Raw genomic sequence first — 21,171 nt, forward strand, 5'->3', positions numbered from 1 at the left:
AGATGGCTAAAATAAAAAACCTAAGAAAAAAAAACATTGGTGAGGATGTGGAGGAAATAGAACCCTCATGCACTATTGTTGAGGATGTCAACTGGTGCAGCCGCTGGGGAAAACAGTATGGAGTTTCCTCAAAAAGTTAAAAATAAAATAGAACTACCCTTTAAGCCAGTAGTCACACTGATGGGTATTTACCCAAACAATGCAAAAACGCTAAATCAAAGGGATAATGCACCCCTATGTTTACTGCAGCATGATGTACAATAGTCAAATTATGGTAGCAGCCCAAGTGTCCTTTGATATATGAATGGATAAAGGAGAATTATACATATATAATTCAGCCATAAAAAGAATGAAACCTTGTCATTTGCAACAACATGGATAAAGCTAGAGAGTATAATGCTAAGCAAAATAGAGAAAGGCAAATACCACGTTGTTTCACTCTTATGTGGAATTTAAGAAACAAATAAAAAAAAAAAGAAACAAAACAAATAAGCAAAGGAAAAAAGAGAAAGAGGGACAAACCAAGAAACAGACTCTTAACTACAGAGAAAAACTAATGATTCTTAGTGGGGAGCTGGGTGGGGGATTGGTGAAGTAAGTGATGGTGATTAAGGAGTTCATGTGTGGTGATGAGCACTGGGCAATGTATGGAATTATTGAATCACATATTGTATACCTGTAACAATATAACAGTATGAGTTAACTATACTGGAATTAGAATAGAATAAAATAAAAAAATTAAAAGATATATTAAACTTTAAAAAGAAATATATGGGAATTTAAAAAATAAACTAAAAAATTTTAAAGATCTAATTTGATAGATATTGTAAGACATCAATGTAATTTATTGAGAATTATTGCAATTAATATTTACGAAATTTTAGTTCTATAGGATTTATAAATATAAAGGAATAATTGTAACATCTTAGTAGTTTAAAAATAATAATAATTAAGCAAGAGCATATAAACAAGAAGTCAAAGTATGATAAAGTTTCTACAACTCTTGAATCCATGGTTTCCTTCCTAATTCCAACTCCTGCCTCCCAAATATTGATAAACTTTAGCTTGATTTTGTTTTTATTAGGCTCTTCATTTACAAAGTTTTTACAAATGTATGTATCCCTTAATTATATATTGTGTTCATTTCTTGTTTTACAGATTTATTCATCATGCATATGTCATGTTTAAAAAAATTTACTCATTTATTTTTTTCTGAAATCCAATTATAATGTACTATATAAACTATACTTTGTTATTTAGCCTCTTTTGTGATATACTGTAATGTGTTAATATTTTATTTTATTGATGAACATTTGATTAGTTACCCATTTTCCCTCACCTCTGAATAATGTTGTTATATGTATTCTTGTATGTGGGGTCTATGTGCAATAATACTTGTAATATTAATATCTATAATATACATATTCACAAGAACTCATTTTATAGTGTCAAGGCCAGTGTGATTATTCATACATGCAGTGTCTTGCAAAACCAGTTTTGTGTCACATAGCATTTTCTTAGTATTTTTATACACATAATATAGAGAACCCTCAAAATAATCATTTTAGAACACAAAAATATTTACAAGTTATGTCTGTTTTTAAGTCTTAGAATCTATTACAAAATTAGAAGAATTTATAAGAAAGAAGCTATCATACACACAATTACATCAGAAATAAACAATTAAAAATTATTTAAGCAAGAGTATATCTATCCAGTTGATACTAAAAAATGTCACCTCTAAGTATAAAATGGTTTTAAAAATCAGGTAGAATGGGAATTAATGTTTTTTAATGGAATGATACTGAAAACATTATGCATCTAAATGTGTAGGAAGAAATTAAATGGCCTTTTATTTATTTTTTTTTAATTTATTTTTTATTGGTGTTCAATTTACTAACATACAGAATAACCCCCAGTGCCCGTCACCCATTCACTCCCACCCCCCGCCCTCCTCCCCTTCTACCACCCCTAGTTCGTTTCCCAGAGTTAGCAGTCTTTACGTTCTGTCTCCCTTTCTGATATTTCCCACACATTTCTTCGCCCTTCCCTTATATTCCCTTTCACTATTATTTATATTCCCCAAATGAATGAGAACATATAATGTTTGTCCTTCTCCGACTGACTTACTTCACTCAGCATAATACCCTCCAGTTCCATACACGTTGAAGCAAATGGTGGGTATTTGTCATTTCTAATAGCTGAGTAATATTCCATTGTATACATAAACCACATCTTCTTTATCCATTCTTCTTTCGTTGGACGCCGAGGCTCCTTCCACAGTTTGGCTATCGTGGCCATTGCTGCTATAAACATCGGGGTGCAGGTGTCCCCGCGTTTCATTGCATCTGTATATTTGGGGTAAATCCCCAACAGTGCAATTGCTGGGTCGTAGGGCAGGTCTATTTTTAACTCTTTGAGGAACCTCCACACAGTTTTCCAGAGTGGCTGCACCAGTTCACATTCCCACCAACAGTGCAAGAGGGTTCCCTTTTCTCCGCATCCTCTCCAACATTTGTTGTTTCCTGCCTTGTTAATTTTCCCCATTCTCACTGGTGTGAGGTGGTATCTCATTGTAGTTTTGATTTGTATTTCCCTGATGGCAAGTGATGCAGAGCATTTTCTCATATGCATGTTGGCCATGTCTATGTCTTCCTCTGTGAGATTTCTGTTCATGTCTTTTGCCCATTTCGTGATTGGATTGTTTGTTTCTTTGGTGTTGAGTTTAATAAGTTCTTTATAGATCTTGGAAACTAGCCCTTTATCTGATATGTCATTTGCAAATATCTTCTCCCATTCTGTAGGTTGTCTTTGAGTTTTGTTGACTGTATCCTTTGCTGTGCAAAAGCTTCTTATCTTGATGAAGTCCCAATAGTTCATTTTTGCTTTTGTTTCTTTTGTAAATGGCCTTTTAGACTGAATGTATAGCTCTATTTATGATAAAATATTTATTAATATACTATGAAACATTACAAAAAAGTAACAAAATTAAAGAAAATAAGACTTTGATTTAAGAGCCTAGAAAGAAAGATACAATGATCTGCAAATATTACTAGGTAGGAAGTATCTCTAAATAGTTATCAAAATTAATGAAATAACAAAAACATTTACAAACAAGGGATGAAACTCAAAAGTACACGCTTAAGAAGAATGATTAATTGAAAAGGTTTGGTAAGCTATATCAAGGAAGAAAGAGAAAAAGGATTCTCTCATGACTTTCATAATACTCTGGGCCTACTGGAAGGGAATCCCACTTCCCAGCCTAAACAATCTCTTCTTGCTCTCTACTTAATCTTCTCTCAAGAAATCTTCACAAACATATAACGTGATTTCTTAAACCCACTTCAAATTAACACTCATTTTCAACACTGAATAAAATTTAAGAGAATAACAATAGTCATAAATTTGGTTTATTTTTAGAACCCAGGCCTATAAGTTTGTGGTGGGATATTGGACCAATTTTTGACTAGCAAAAGCAGACAGTAATGTGGGTATTAAACCTTATGTGAATAGCTTAGAAAGTCCGGAAGAGGACAGGACCTAAGAATGTGGGCTAGACATCTGAGGGGAAGCACGGCATTTGGTGGTTTTACCTCACTGAGGGCAAATATCCAGAGCTCAATTGTTGTTGCAGAGAGAGCTGTATTAATTTAAAATATTGATCCACAAGAGGATTTTAAAAAGATGATTAATGGTACTTCTGTTAGTTGCATATTTGGTGCTAGTCAGTGTATTCCCCTTTATAGTTTAGACTCCTATTCTACAGACCCCAGAAATTATGTGTTTTCTTCTTAAATGCCTTTTCTTTCTTCTTTTATTAAGATTATATTGTTATTTTTATATTTTTTTATACCAGTTCCCTCCACAATAGCAAAGGCTTATGAATTGTCTCTCTCTCTTTTCCCTTCCTTCCTTCCTTCCTTCCTTCCTTCCTTCCTTCCTTCCTTCCTTCCTTCCTTCCTTCCTTCCCTCCTCCCTCCCTCCCTCCCTCCCTCTCCCTCTTTCTTTCTTTTAAAATTTTTCTCTCCCAATATTGAGAAACAAAAAGAGATCCATCTGAATTACGTTTTCATAGGCCTGGGAGGGGAAGTGATCAATACCATCAAATCTATGAGGTCAGAGAACAGAAGCGGTTAAAAAACAAAGGAAGGTGTCTGGAAAGTCCCTTGAGAGTGCTCCATGTGGCAAAGGGCAGGTGCTTTGGAAGCACAAGAGCCAAACTGGAATCAAGCTTTTTTTACTTTCTGTTTGACCTGGAGTAAATCTCTCCTCTCACTGCATTATCTTCATTTAAAAATATAGGAAGTGCAAATTTGCTTTGCTAGATTGTTTTGAGATTGGATCATATATGTGTAAAGTTTTTAGCATATAGTAGTCTCTCAAAGCACTATACGGCAAATTCCTTTATCTCTTGTGTTTTGTTCTTGCATCCTCAAACCTTCTTATTTTCTTCCTCCCTCCTTCTCTCCTTCTTTTTCTCCCTTCATTTTTTCCTTCTCTTTTCTCCCTCTCTTCTTTACCTATATTTGAATTCTCTGCTTTTCTTTTGGCAGCCTAATCTACTTCAATAATTTCTTCTGCAAAACAGTTGACTATCAGAATCCACATAATTTGCATAAAGTTTGAAAAATATATTTGAGGCAGTTAAATTTTGTCAGTATTTGTGTGTGTGTGTGTGTGTGTGTGTGTTGTGTTAAGTTGTATATATGTGATGAAACTGCAGGAGGTAGAGCTCTTCAGGTCAAAGAGTCTAAACTTTACTTTGTAGGATGAATAATTTCCAGGATCTAAGGTATAGTTTGGTGATCATAGTTAATAATTGCATATCTTATACTTGAAACTTGCTGAGAATTTTTTTTTTTTTTTTTTTTTTTTGGCTTTTAAAAGACTTTATTGGGGAAACGTACAGGGGTGGGGACCATCCGTGGAGACCTCTCCGGACGCTGTCCTCCATCTCGCTGGGCAGTAGCCATCCCCAGGGGCCCCTGCTCAGAAGCATCTGACCTGGGGGCAGGAGGAGAGTGGGAGGACCTGGACAGGGCCTCCCAGCACCCCATGGGCCCTCCAATCCCAGCCTGGAAACCACAGCTTCATCACTTCCAGTTTTGGCGGGGGGCCTCGTCTGTGCCTCCTGGAGGGGCCCAGCCTGGGGGTGGCCACTACTCCCCCACCCCGCGCTGCTGCTGCTCCTGCTCCTGCTCCAGGTTCCGCCGGATGCCGTTGACGAAGTTGCTCTGGTCATGGGGGATGAGGCCAATGAAGATCTTCTTCTCCGACGAGTACAGGAGCATGAGCACGCGCACCTTGCACGATGCCTTGTAGGAAAAGTGCACGCAGCTGGCAAAGCCATTGTCCACCATCCGGCACAGGCTGTTCAGCGTCTCCAGGTCCTTGGTGAAGTGGAACTGGACCAGGCGCGAGTTCCAAAACTGTGGTACCAGGGTGGTCAGCAGCTGCTGTGGGATGAGCTGCATGTACAGCTTCCTTGGCCACTGCTCAGTCCTCAGGATCTCCCCTGGGTTCACGTAGACATGCGATGGCAGCCACCTCTTGGACCCACTGTTGGGCTCAGGCCTGGGCTCCTGCCACTCCATGACTCCACTCCACGCTAGGAGCTTGTTGTTGACGATCTGGGCCCGGCCCCCGACACCACCAGGGCCCACTGCCTGTTTGCGCGTGGTGATGACCTGCCGGATGGCCTTGAGGAAACCGCTCTGGTCGTAGGGGATGAGGCCCGTGAAGATCTTCTTGGACGAGTACAGGAGCATGAGTAGCGCACCTCGCAGGGGAGATGTGGGGAAAGAGCACACACCCCGCGAAGCCGTTGCCCATCAGCCCATCACCGGCAGAGCCCCTTGAGAGAGTCGCAGTCTCCCCCACAAGGGGCCACTTGGAACTCCTTTGCACCCTCCCCCTTCCCTCCCTCTGCTCAGAAGTAGCTGGCATGGTAGAAACCCGTTTCCTCCTCTCCAAAGGAGAGAACACTACACACACCGCAGATAGTTTGAGAAGATTAAATCTCATTCATTGTGTGCATAGCACTTTATACACAACAAATGTTAACTTCTCTCCCTTTCTTTGCTTTGTAGAAAGCTCTCATGTTCCCATCCCCAGAGTAGTGCTCTCTTCAGGGGGAATATCCTCTCATTCTTTGATATTCTTTCCATTTGCTCTGATCTGGCTTTTTTTTTTTTTTTTTTGTCAATGCTATTTATATATGGTGACTCTTGGAAGTGAATATGACATATCTTCATTCATCAAATATATATTCTTTTCAACAAATATATATTTCAGCTTCTACTATGTGTCAAACAAAACCTGGGTGAGACAAATGGTGCTTCAGACTGAAGAGTTTACAAGAGGAAACTTGCATAAACATCTAGAACATTCACCCAGGTCGTGTTGATCACACTCTCCTGTGATAGACTCTGGGACCACAGGGGTGGCCTCTGCCCTCTGAGGCACAGCGGGCAGCTGGTAACCTTCCATGTGGCTTCCAGGGAGCTGGTGCTATAAGACCGTTAGTGCCACATCCCACCCTGACATGTCCATGGGCCCCGCAGGTTGTGTTTATCACACTTATGGTTAACTTGGCCAAATTTTAGGACACTGTACAACCACATTATGTCCCTTGACACCCATCCTCGAAGGCTAGTGAGATCTTTTTAGCTATGAGTGTGAAATTCCCTTCCTGCTTCAGGTATGTCTGATCCACGTAGAATGGGTACAGCACACATTGAATGAAAGATTCTGCCTGCTTGGTTGGTGATTGCTGGGGACAGAAATTAAAGGAATTGAAGATGCTGAAAAAAAAAATATGAAGCGTTCTCACCACACAAATACACACTCACAACGTAGTAACTCTGTGAAGTGATGGATGTGTTAATTAACTTGGTTGTGACAATCACACCAAAATGCATCCAGATATGAAATCATCACATCATACAATCTGAATTATGTAATTTTTATATGTTAATCGTACATCAATAAAGCTGGAAAAAATAAAGGTGTATTTCTATGTAAAAATGAACAACAACAACAAAAAAACGTTTTAGGGTTCATTCAGTGTTTTGTTGTGTAAAAGATGTATTGCATTAACAGCCATTTGTTGTTGTTTCAATGTAGTATATTTGCTTGACTCCTTAGTTGCTTTCTTCTGAAAGTGAATTCTCAAAATTCTTAATTGGTAAAAAACATAGTTAACACCTACCTTATGAGATTTTTTAATCTAAATATTTGCTCATATTTTTCATTATTTGGCATAGTGTCTGGTAGTACAAGAAACTTAATATAGCTGGGGGCAAACAAATGCTCAGGAATGCTGTTACTAGCAGCATGTTATCAGAAGCTCCAGCTTTCATATATCTCCAGCCACCACTTACTTGGCTGAACCATCAACACCACCATGCTTGAAAGCTTGAGAGTTACTGTCCTAACTGCTGAGGAATTTTTTTCTCCTGACTCTTCTCTCTGTTCTCTGCTTTATTGTTCACTTCTGCATGTGGTTTTTGCTTAGTTTTTCCAGCCCTGATGTAGAACCATCTAATTTGCTTCTGGCTCTCACACTTTGGTTCTATCCTTACTTTTCAGACTGGGATGCTTCTTTAGGCTTCTTGCCTTAAAATGAAATCCAAAAGTAATGACTATATGCTTTTCCCTTTTAATAGGGACAGGAAAAAGCCTGGGTAAGGGCTCAGATCACATAAATGCTGATGTGCTGAACATCTCAAATAAAATGTACCTACTTGGATTCCAAAGAAATTCAAAAACCATTACAAGGATGAAGACTCAACAAAAGATCCCAATTCACATATATCATTGTATCCTTTATTGTCAAGAATTTGTATTCCAAACAACTTCTTATGGAGCTAGAAGAGGAGTTTATATCAGAGAAAAAAAATGGAATTAAACTAAAATTATTTGATTTCTTAATGTAGTATAATCATATTTTCAAAGAAAATACTTGTTTAAACAGCTAGATCTCAATTAAATTCATATGTTTCTTTCAAATTCAAAACTTTTGAGTTGATCTACAAGGCAGCTTTGACTTCATTTATAAGACATGGTACAAATAATGTATTTAGATAACTGCAGATGTGATTCTTTTTCTTTGTTCATTATTTTCAAGATCTCTAGGTATGTGGGGCATGATGTAAAAGAGAAAGTGAATATAACTTAATGAAAATAAATGTTCTAATGGCTCTTTTTGACACAAAGGTTATAAGAGGTAAAGATATACAGAATACAGTGAGAGCACTTATAGAAAAATTATAAGTTGAGAGCCAAGAAAATTTCCCTCACGATGAATTTGCATTGTATAACATGCATACATGTGTCAAATAATTTAAGATAATGAGGACAATGGTGCTTCAAGAATTCTTATTTTTCCAGAAAGAACAAAACTTTTAATTTGAAACTATTATATCACTTTTCCATCCTCTTGTGCTATATTAACCTTTAAAAATTATCATATAAAATGAAATATCCTTTTATGCAACTGAAATGGTTTAATTTTATCTCCTTTTATGAAAACCATGGTTATTATTTTTAAGTGATTTTAACCCACAAATACCTTTAAAATATTGGGAAGGAACCATTTGATTTTCAGATTAATAACACATTTGAATACCTCCTTGAACACATCTAGAATATCCCCCATATCTTCCTTCATATAACATGTTTCAGCCATTGTCTTATGATCTCTACAATTTATCAAAAAATGAAAAGATGCATGTTGTTCCAAAACTGGAAAAATAAGTACTTCTAGTCTGTTTATGCTCTTAATACATAACCTATAACTGAATATCCCAACTGAAGGAATTTTGATAACAAAGTGTCTTAGCTAAAGTAATTTTGATAATGTTCCTTCTTTACTTTTTTATTAAAGAGTAAAATTGGGTTCAATGGCTGTGTTTTGCTTTGTCTTTTGTGATCTTTTTTTCCATTGAATTCTTATCCCCTATTTGCAACAAGGAGGATGTTCTTGGAAAATGATGCTGAATTCAACATGCGCTAATGGTATCAGCTGATAGGATGGCTGTTCTTTTCATCTGACAAGAGGAGAAAGCTTGAAAAAATCTCAACCTCCTACTTTCAAGTTCTGTAGAAAAACATTTTTTTAGAATAATAACTAAGACAGTATTATGTAAAAAATAACAGAACAATTATCAAAGCATTACGTTTTTCTGTCTACCTAGGCAGACATATCTTCCCTTCTAGGACTCAGTTGAAATAATAATTTTTCTTTAATATGCGCATTCCTGGACTTCGATTCTGAGAGAACCTCTGTTTTAATGTTGGCCTCAAGCCATCTAATTCAGTTACTCCTTTTCTTATGTAAGAGTCTTCTATTTTTGTAATCTAGCAAAATCAACATGCTATAAACCAATACTAGCATGGAGAAATACTCACATATTTCTTAATTATAGATGAGATTGTCCTAAGTTTTTACTTTGGAAAAAGGAAAACACTAAGTTATTGTATTTTTCACTATTAATAAACAGTTGTATTTGCAAATCTTAATCACACTTGAAGTTTAAACTTTTAAAATTTATAATTAATTTGGTTACAAGAAGGATTATCAGACTCGCATAAAACCAAAACAAAAAACTCTGTATATTTGAACGTTATTATTTACCACTGCTGAATTATCTATTGCAACTTGGCCTTATTCATACTACACTCCTCTGTTTTCTGTTGCATTTCAGAAAATGAGCTGGGACTTCACCTCTCAGAATCTCCTTCTCTACATGTTCCAGGTCACTTTTTGCCAACACAAGAAACACATGATATTTGGAAGGTATAGAAAAAGAGAGGTCATTGTTCTCTGTGTGAAATTACAGGCAGACTCTTCTGCAGGCATGGGATTCCCAGCAGCTTCTTGGTAAGCATTTGCGAAATACTCACTTTGTTATTACAGGATGAGTGAAAGAGATAGTGGGAGCTTGAGAGTTTTCTGAAAACTGAAGCAGTTTTCTTGTGGTCTCCTTAGAACTTTACTTTTTTTTGAGAGAGAGAGTGAGAGAGAAAAAGAGAGAGAGTGTGTGTGTGCATACATGAGTTGGGGTGAGGCAGAGGAAGAGGTAGAGAGAGAATCTTAAGCAGGCTCCACCTCAGCAGGGAGCACAACAATGGGCTTGATCTCATGACGCTGAGGTCATGACCCGAGCTAAAATCAAGAGTGAGATGCTTAACCAACTAAGCCACCTATGATCTCTCAGAACTACACATTTTAAATATATTTGGCTGTGAAGTTAAAATTCCTTACTGATAGTCTATGACTGTCAGTTTTGTTTGGTCCAAGGCAAGAGAAGACTCTCAAACTGTCCCTGACTGCCTTACAAGCTTATGTGCCATTTGGGCTGCTTGATTCACCTAAGAAAATGGTGATTATAGGAATGAAGGGTCTGTGGCAGATACTGATTCTATAGGGAGGCTTTGATGAGTTCATGAGATTCTCTATCATTGATTTGCTACGTCAGGATTCTCAAGACCACCCACATGTTTCATGCTTCAAAACATGGATTCATACTATTCGGTATATATTTGTACTCACAGGTAAGATCTATTATGATGCCACAGTAAGGATATGCCAGTGGACCAGTAAGGGACAAGGTAGAGGTGGAGTCAGTTGGGGTCTGGAAAAATCCATGTATAGGAGTCCTATGCTTTCTCACACCCCTTGGTAGGCTCATAAAGAACCTGTTTTGTTTTGTTTTGTTTTGTTTTGTTTTGTTTTGTTTTATTTTGTTTTAATCAACAGTATGCATCAATACATGTGTGCTATATTTCCCTGTTGAGACTCAATTCCCTGGGTTTTACTGAGTACTGTGCATGTAAAGACTTTCCATCAAAATTTCAGACTCCCAGAAGGAAATAAAATATTCACAGTTTACAGAAACACTCTGGATAGGCTAGTGCCATTCTGTAAGAGAGCCCTTCTAAAGATCAGGCTTGTATATGTTTTCCAGCAAACACATGTACAGATAATTGAATATACACAAATATCTGCAAATATCTATTATCTCATGAAAACATGGTTCCCAGATGATTATTGATCTCTGGTAGAAATGGAACCCTTTATCAAGGGGTACCAAGAAGCTGTGCCACCTGAGTTGCCTATCATGGAACTGATGTGGACATGTGTAGTAGTAACACAAGGTAGTTCAGATTTTAGTTAGTTCTGAAGGACAGAAGTACAAAGAAAGTCTTTAGGTCATTATGGTAACCATGTCTATTATATTAAACCCTATCCCTGAACTCATACCTATAGCATCAAAGGGAGATCACTTGACCAATTGACTCTGGAAGAAGGTATTTTTTTTCCTGGTTTGCCAATGATTCTACACATGAAAGTGAGAAGCTAGAGAATTATAACTTTACCTGGTCATGGCTCTGAAACACAGTAACACGGAAAATTCTGTTAGCAAGCAAAACTTGAACTTATGGGCAGAAATTTCCCCTTTATCTGGAAGAATGTATGGAAGAAGTATAAATTAATGTTAATTTTTAAAATCTTTTTTGCGGTATGATTAACAGACAATAAACTGTATGTATCCGTGAAACGCAATTCCATAAATTCATGTGAAATACTTGTGAATCTGTCACAAGAATGTGAACATAGCTATCACCGTCAAATACTTCCATGTGGCCTTTTATGAATTTTCTTCTCCATCTTTCCCCAAACTCCCCTCCTAGAAAATCTCTGATCTGTTATTTGTCACTATAAATTAGTTTTCAATTTGAAATGTTTCCTATAAATGAAATCACATTGTATACACCCTTTTTTGGCCTGTCTTTTCTTCACTAATCATAATTATTTAGACTATTGTATGTTTCAATGATTAATTCCTTTTTTCTGCATTGTATGTTATTGTTTGTATATACCACAATTTACTTTTTTATTGATTAATGCATATTGAGTTATTTCTTGACTTATTTCTGCAAACACAACTGCTACAAATATTCATGTATAAAATTGTATGGGCATGTGATTTCTTTTCTATTGGACTATAAGCTTAAAGGTGGAATGGCTCCATCATACATTAAGAGATTTAATTTTTGTGATAAACTTGTGTGTCAACTTGAATGGATCACAGGATGACCAGAAATTGAGTTAAGCATTATTTCTGGGTGTCTGTGAGGATATTTCTGGAGAGGTTAGCATTTGCATCAGTCATTTGAGGAAGCAGATCACCTTCACCAATGTGGGTGGCCATGATCCAATCCATAGAGGGCCTGAATAGAATGGGATTCAAATAGAAAATTGAATAGTGGGAGACATTTAGGTTATTTTTTAATCTTTTTTGTATAATATTGAAAATCATCAGTCCTTGTTAAAGCAATTTCTTTTCATTAAAATAATGTAGAAGATAAAAAGTTTCATATAATTCTTTTCATATAAATTAATTACATGATCTCATGATCACAAAGTTGAGGGGAGTGGTCAGTCTATGAAGGATAAGAGTAAAGAATTCATGAAACTCAGTTCTCTATTTCTCATAAGTATTCAAAGAAAGAAAGAGTGCTTAGTTTGAACCTACGATAACTGAATTTAAAGTCTACATTTTTAAAGTGATAACAAGCATTAGAGAAGGTACAGATAGTCCTGGGGGTCATGGAATGGAAGTATTATGTACAGGGATTTAAACCAGCCCTAAGAATCTGTAGCAATTAGAAAAGCAGTTAAAAAAGATAAATTCATTTACTTTTACTTTGTGCTGTAGTTTGATTTGTTGTAGTTTTTTTCTTTCTTATATTAATATTGTCTCACTCCATTCAGTTTAATGAATGACATTTAAAATGCTGTGCTATTCCAATAGGTGTAACTTGGATATAAGGATCGACCCCTCAATAACAGCTTCTCTGCTAATTATTTAATAACAACAGCATATCGGTTCAATTATATAATATAAACACAAGCCTAAAAGAGCAAACTCAGATGCATTTTCAAGAAACATGAAGCTTCTTTTATCAAAAGACTCAATATATCCCCTAGAGTCAACCACAACAAGGATTTGCTATTGCAGCTCAACTGCTTTCTCTACAGCCAAATTATGTTTTTAGGAAACATGTATAGTAATGGTTAAGAATCAGCCACCTGATAATGACAGGAATTTTCTTCATTGGTTTCATCACCTCCGATAAACATTTAAATTTTAAGATAAAGCAAATTTACAAAGGATTTCAAGTGTATGTGTTGCTTAATAACTGTAAAAAGGACCTACCATCTACCTCACACATTAATGAGCACAATACCGTGTCTACTGGGAAAAAAAGTTTTCTTAGTATCATACCTTAATAAAAGGTATTTTCATTCTGTATGAAAAGATAACTTACAGAATGAGAGAATATATTTGTAAACCACACATCTCATCAGAGGTAATATCCAAAATATGTAAGAAACTTATACAACTCAATAGCAAAAAAAAAAAAAAAAATCAAATAACCCAATTAAAATATCAGCAAAGAACTTGAATAGACATTACTCTAAAGAAGACCTTCAAATGGCCAAAGGTCATATTAAAAGATGCTGAACATCAACAATTATAAGTGAAATACAAATCAAGACTACAATGAGATATGACTTCACACCTGTCAGGAAGGCTGTCATCAAAAAAAATCAAAAGATAAAACGTTGCTGAGATCTGAAAAGATCAGAACCCTTGTACTCTGTTAGTGGGAATTTCAAATAGTGACACAACTATGGAGAAACAGTATGGAGTTTCCCTTAAAAGATTAAAAATGGAACTATTGTATAATCCAGCAAACCCACTTCTGAGTATATATACAAAAGAACCAGGATCTTGAAGAGATATCTGTATTCCCATGTTTATAGCAGCATTATTTACAATAGTCAAGATACGGAAATAACCTAAATACCTATTAACAGATTAATGGATAAAGAAATGTGGTATATGTATATAATCAAGTATTATTCAGCTTTTAACAAGAAAGAAATCCTACTATTTGTGACAATATGGATGGACCTGAAGGACATTATGCTAAGTGAAATAAGCCATTTACAGAAAAGATAATTACTATGTGATTCCACTTATATAACGTATCTAAAATATTAACCTTGTAGAAGCAGAGGACACAATTGTGGTTGCCAGGGCCCTGGGGTTGTGGGAAGTGGAGAGTTGATCAGTGGGTACAACATTTCAGTTACAATAGATGAATAAATTCTATACGTATGTTGTTGTATAACATAGTGACTATAAATAATATGGTATTGTATACTTCAAAGTTTGTTAAGAGGGTTGATTTCATATTGTTTTTACCACAAAACAAAAGGAAAAAAAAAGAACCAAAAAACACTAAGAAAGAAACAAAAACGAAGGAACTTAGATTTTGGGAGATGTTGGATAGGCCCATTGCCTTCTTTAGGTGATGGTATCACAGGTGGGTGCACACGTCCAAACTCATCAAGTTGTATATATTAAAAATGCATAATCCTTTGTATATCAGTTAAATGCCAGTAAATCTGGAGGCAAATAACAAAACAAAAATTTGCATATAAGAAAATCAAATTAGCATTGTGCCTTGCTTTCCTACTAATTCTATTAGGTGATATTTTCCCTTTTTCTTCTCTTTCTTCAGTTATGAATGTTATTTAAATAAGCAAAGCATTAGTGAATTCTACAAAGGAATTGTTCCTTTTAGCCTAATTCAAAACTGAAGTAAGTCTTTTGGAAAACACCCTGAGAAAGAGTTATTTTTTTAGAAAACAGAACTGCATGAAATCTTTCTGACGGGGTGACGAAGTTGACTGCATTTTAGAATAATATCTAAACGTATTTTTTAATCTGTATCCCTAAATAGCAAATTAAACTTCTTACAATCAACACATAACAAGATGTCTTATTTCTGAAAATATTCAATAATGTTTTATATTTGAGGCTTTCAGACATGAGGAAGGAGTGTTCTTTATCCACGATTAATTAAAGACCTGTCTAGACTTTTCTATAGAGCTGGTGGACAAATTCACTAGAGGTTATATTCATGAAGAAATGTGTTTCTAAGGGCCCTTTTAGTGTTTTGTTTTAATCCTATGATAAACAAAACATATTGTTTGAAATACATTATTAGGGATCCCTGGGTGGCGCAGCGGTTTGGCGCCTGCCTTTGGCCCAGGGCGCGATCCTGGAGACCCGGGATCGAATCCCACGTCAGGCTCCCGGTGCATGGAGCCTGCTTCTCCCTCTGCCTGTGTCTCTGCCTCTCTCTCTCTCTCTCTGTGACTATCATAAATAAATAAAAAAAAAAAAAAAATTTTGAAATACATTATTAAACAATCTGCTTACATATTTACAAAATTAGAAAAAAATAGAAACTGGCTTTATATTTCCACATATGAAATTATTTCTTGTAAAATATCAAGTACATGGAGTTTTTTTCTGTTAGTTTTTTTAAAAAAGAATGCATCTGAATAATTGTTTTTTTCTCTAAAGAAAGTTCTTTAAATCAAATTCAACTATAATCACGATTACTTTATTTAAATCAAACTATTTTATAGATGAAGAAAACTAATGTCAGGAAAGGCAAGTTGATTAAAATCATCGTTTATTATTGACGTAAGAGAGATTAGAATCTTGGATAAGCATCATCCTATCCTCCTACTGTGCTACTGCAGTTCTATGAGATAAGTAGATTTTAATATCTGACTGCTTAATTATTTAAAAAGCCTTAGAATTCTTTCCTCAACTATCTCATTAAGTAATATGGTCAAAACAGAAGTTAAAACACGTCAAAATGCTTTTAAAACTAGGGCACTTGCCACATGTCTTAAATTAGCCTACCATTAGTGAGACAAGATCCTTGATTAAACCAAAAATTCCTGTCGGGGCAGGCTTGGATTTCCTCACAATGAAAACGAACAGTGATTCCACCAAATCTTTCCATTATACCTGTCATCTGACTTCAATATATCACCTTCATCTTTAAATAATCTTAACTCACCCAACCTTCTCCTAAGTACTTAGAATAAGTTTTCAAAAATGAATCCTTTAAAAGATTATTTAGATGGAAAGTCTTGCTTTCACCTTTCACTTTTGGGTTATAAATTACACTTATACATCTTAGCAGTGGCATCAGATTAATGATATATTAGAAAGGCAAGTAATCAGCACGATATTTCCTTAATAATGTATTCTCTCAAATCATCAACATCATAGCATTACAAGATATTATATCAACAGTGGTTTCCACTAGCCTATCATCTACGCCAGTGCACAGCACTCCACTGGTAGCCATGCTTATAAATTCTTAGCTGCCACTTTAATACAGAGTATTAACTTAATGCTGCCATGAGGTAGCTAAAGAAATGGATTTTTTTCTCCTATTACTCATTGTCACTGGAGGTGAAACTCATTGAAAGTCTGGATGCAACTGAGGTATAGTGAGACTTCTAAGCATGCAAAGCCCTAGCACTTTAGAAACTTAGTCTTTGCTTTGAACTACACTTTGACTTTGGCAGAAAGGTCTTCCTTCAGAAATCATGTGGGTATGTATTTCTTGCTAAAGGGAAATAAGTCTTTAATATACTTTTAGGAAATATAACAATATTTTAAGCATTTTAAGGGTGCTGTTTTTATGCAGATGTGCAAGCATTTTTGAAAAAAATGTAAAAGCAAAAAACATTGAAATCAATGTTACTGACTTTTATTACTCAACTCCTTGCACATTTAGTAGTTTTTATGCCAAAGACTAATAAGTAGAGTTCTCAAATGCAACATTTTTGCGCCATCTTTTTTTACTCACTTAAGTCACTTCTAAGATACAGATTTTCCCTAAAGCACTATTGCTACTTTTCTTCTAAATTTTTGCCTCTTTCTAAAATTCATGCATTTTTTATATGTCCTAAACTCTCAATAGCCTAGTTCTTAAACTAACACATAAGAAATTACAAAAAGGCTAATTTAATATTTTTGCTAAGGGACATGTATATTCTAATGTTCTCTGGATATACTGCCTCATTTTCAAATAGGGAAAACAATATACCTTCCATTTTTTTATATATTTGACATGTATATTTTTTCACTCTCTATACATAAATGTTAAATATATTCTCCATATATGTTCTCCACATCTATTTGCATATGTTTGTATATATCACATATAATAATTTATAATGTAAATAATATAATTATATACACACACATATATATGTGTATGTGCATTTTTCAAAATTGTCATGCCTGTACTTGACACTTGAACATGTGGAATGTAAAACAATAACTTTTAATTCATCTCCTAATACAAATATCAGTATTGATCATGGGCCTATTATGATTTGTTTAGCATAATGGATTGTATTTTTCTGTAACTTTTCATGTCTGATAATCTTTGGGTGGATGCTAGACATTTTAAATTTTAACTTACATAATATTTGTACATGCCTATAAATATTTTTGTGCTCTGTTCTGAAATGAAGTTATAGTTTGGTGCATTCAGCTCCTTTTTTAAAAGATGTAATAGGTGGGACAATATACGTTTAGTACAGGGCTAATTTTTCTGCAGCAGTGGGGCAAGGATTTTCTGAGTGTTTAACACATTGCCTTGGAAATTATAAGGTTTCCTGTCTGGCTAGTGGAAGTAATATTTATTGCTAGCCGTGTATGGATCCTATGCCCTGTTCCCTGCATTCCTTATGGAAGAAACAGTGTTCATGGGTTCTTTCAGATTTCACGGATTCTTTCTCAATAGAACTCTCCCTCTCTGATATATAGTCTCCTGTGAATTCTATTAACTTAATCCAGGGAGGACACTGAGCTACATACCGTCTGTGTTCTCTTCACTGCTGCTCAGAAATGCTCTTATGGAAGTAAGATTGAGCATCTATAGGATTCACCTCATTTGTTTCCCATCTCTCAGAAACCATTATTTATTTTTCCCTGATATCTAGTGTCTTGAAGTCACTATTTCAAAATATACTTTGTCAAAAAATTTTACTTGTTTCAAGATAATGTAAATCTTTTCCTTGTTACTCCATTTTCACCAATTTAATTAATACCTTTGTGCCTAAATTTTCTGTCCATAAATTCCAGATATACTTAATATATTCCTAGATATTTTCTAAGACTACTGATATAGTTAGTATGTGTAAAGCATATGCAATTTTATCTTATATTAAGTAAGGGCTCAGCATGTATTTATTTGTAATATCAAAGTGAAGAGGTATATATTATTTTCATTAGCATAGTTATATAGAGTGCTTTAAAATGTTTTAAGTACACATTAGAATATTATATATAAAATATTATGTTATAATATTTGTATACAGTATTTATTCATATATTGCATATAATTATATAAATATATGAAGAAAGAATGATTTTTTAAACACATATATGTTTTGTCAATGGATTAAGGATTCCTGAGTATATAAAAGTCATGACTATGCTTTGATCCAGAAGCTGCTAGTTCCTTCACCTCTTTGCATTAGCTTTCACATAGTTTGAACATGAGTCTTCCTCATAAAAAGCAGAGAAAAAAACTGCCACTACCAAAATTCCATAGGTTGATTTATTATCTTAGAGGATGAGGTAATCAACAATCTGTGTGATTTTATTAGCTTGAATCTATTGCATCAAATACAAAGCATTTTAATTTAGGTGTTTTGTTTAATGGGACTTTTGAATGTTTGTGTGCAGTATATCAGACACCGAAATTAATTATAAATGAATCTATTGAAATGGTTTTGACCAAGATTGGAATAGCAATGTTATTAAATAACTGAATCATTATTGGATTTAATGCCTTATGGTTATGATCTACATGTAAAAGAAATTTCAAATTAGTAAGTGCTGCATCATTTCATCATTGATTAGCACTTTTAGTTATATTCTGAGCTTTCAGAAAAGAAAAATGGATTGCAAATATAATTCATAATTTTTACACACCTTGTTATTAGAAAGCCTTTTATTTGGAAAAAAAATGCTTTAAAGAACCTAAAAAATCAAAATGTGCAGTTAAAAAAGCATGCTTTTTGCCAAGCCATTGGAATTTTTCTTGAAAGGGGAAGAAGACCAAACGTTTTAACTCATTTGATTTCAACACAATATGCTGAAGGGATATGTTATTGAGTTCCCTATATGTTATGATGTTCTTATATAAAATCATTATTAAAATAACTTACTTGACATACAAAATTATGTCTTGTATTAAAATACATGATTACATACATCATTAGAGACTATTCAGTCAAGATTAGAGTTTCTCATAATGAGGCGGGTTGCTGATGCATTCTGATATGTTCTGATATTCTGACATATTTTAAGCAATCTTTGACTTTAAATTCTCTTAAATTTCTATTAAAATAATTAGGATGGTAGGGAGAGATTTTGAAAACTCAAAAACAACTGAAAATAAATGCTTATAAGTAAGTTATTGCTACATCTTAGGAGACTTCCACTAAACAATATATTTGGAGTAATTCACTGGTGAGACTTAGGTGCATGTGGAGTAATTCACTGGTGGGACATTAGTAAGAATTTAGTAAGAATTAAATAAAACCATATAAAGTTGAGTTTACCCTAGTAAATCAAAATTGGTTGAACAGTTAATAATTAATTAGTATATTTCACCATGTAGACAAAAATAGAAGAGAAACCCCATAGAAGCATCTCAGTAGTTAGAGGGAAAAAAGGTGACAAAGTCCAAAATTCATTGATATTGACTTTTAGCAAAACAGGGACAGAATGTAACTAATTATCTAAGAAGACTTAAAAAACAAAAACAAAAACAAAAACCCTACACCAAATACATTTAAATAATTTCCCTTGTAATCTCAGCTGAGTGTAAAAATGTTCATTAGTAAGACATCTGGGTGGCTGAGTGGTTGAGCATCTGCCTGCGGCTCAGGGCGTGGTCCCGGGGTTCCGGGATCGAGTCCCACATCGAGCTTTCCACAGGATGCCTGCTTCTCCCTCTACCTATGTCTCTGCCTCTCTCTGTGTCTCTCATAAATAAATAAATAAAATCTTAAAAAAAGAAAGAATGTCCATTAGTCTTTTATTAAACATTGTATTGGAGGCTCTAAGCAGTCTGATAAAGCAAAACAAAAACAAAAACAAACAAACAAAAAGAAGAGTGAAGATGGAAAGAAGAAATAAAATTACATTAATCATGTTGAAAAAACTGTGGACTAGAGAAAACAATAACAGAATATACAGAAGATTATATGGGATAAAAATAAAACTAAAAATTTCTTGATGTAATTTTGAAATAAAAATTAAAATTAGTATTGATATATTAACAAAGTTTAGAAAATACAATAAAATATATATGATAACCTCAAAAACTCTAAATATCCAGACATAAATAGGGTGGAATATATAAAAGAATATTTCCTAGAAAACACAGTAATATTGCAGAAATTAAAGAAAACTGAAATTAGAGTTTGTTCATAGGAAGACTCAAGATTGTGAAATTTTTGTTTTCTTTAATTTGATCTATATAAAATGTAATCTGAATTAAGATATTAATATGCATCATTCTGTAGAAATTGAGAATTTTATTCCAAAATTCATATAAAAATTCAGCAAGTCAAAAATTCGAGGACATATAATGTATGAAGCCATTCTAAAGCTCAATTTTTTGAAGTGATAATTGCACATCATAAATAAATAGAATGGAATAGAATCCCTAGCCAGGGTCAAAAATTATGTCTGATATATGACTGAATATACCAAATATGCATAGTTTTAATTACTTTTATTATTTAAATTTGTGAAGGCATATTTTATTGCTCAGATATGATTTATCTTGTTGAATGTTCCATGAGACTTTGAGGAGAATGTGTATTTAGCTATTGGTACATGGAATATTGTGTAAATTTCATCAAGATAATTGAAAGTGCTATTGAGGTCAATTAAACCACTACCGACTTTCTGCCTATTTAATGTCCTTATGAAGGAACTGGTATAATTTTCATTTTTTATAAAAATAATCCTGACATTGAGCTTCCCTGGGGGCTCAGCAGTTTAGCCCAGGCGGTGATCCTGGAGTCCTGGGATCAAGTTCTGCAGTGGGCTCCCTGCATGGAGCCTGCTTCTCCCTCTACCTGTGTCTCTGCCTCTCTCTCTCTCTCTCTGTGTGTTTCTCATGAATAAATAAATAAAATATTTTTTAAAAATAACCCTGAAATGTCCATAAATTAACTAAGATCGT

General features: G+C 34.5%; 1 pseudogene; it reads right to left on the reverse strand.

The window, feature by feature from the left end:
- Positions 1 to 5,144: 5,144 nt before the first annotated feature.
- On the reverse strand, positions 5,145 to 7,407 carry LOC483946 (annotated as a pseudogene).
- Positions 7,408 to 21,171: the final 13,764 nt, after the last annotated feature.

This window comes from Canis lupus, chromosome 1, assembly GCF_011100685.1.
Source record: "Canis lupus familiaris isolate Mischka breed German Shepherd chromosome 1, alternate assembly UU_Cfam_GSD_1.0, whole genome shotgun sequence".
In the NCBI taxonomy this organism is placed as follows: Eukaryota; Metazoa; Chordata; class Mammalia; order Carnivora; family Canidae; genus Canis; species Canis lupus.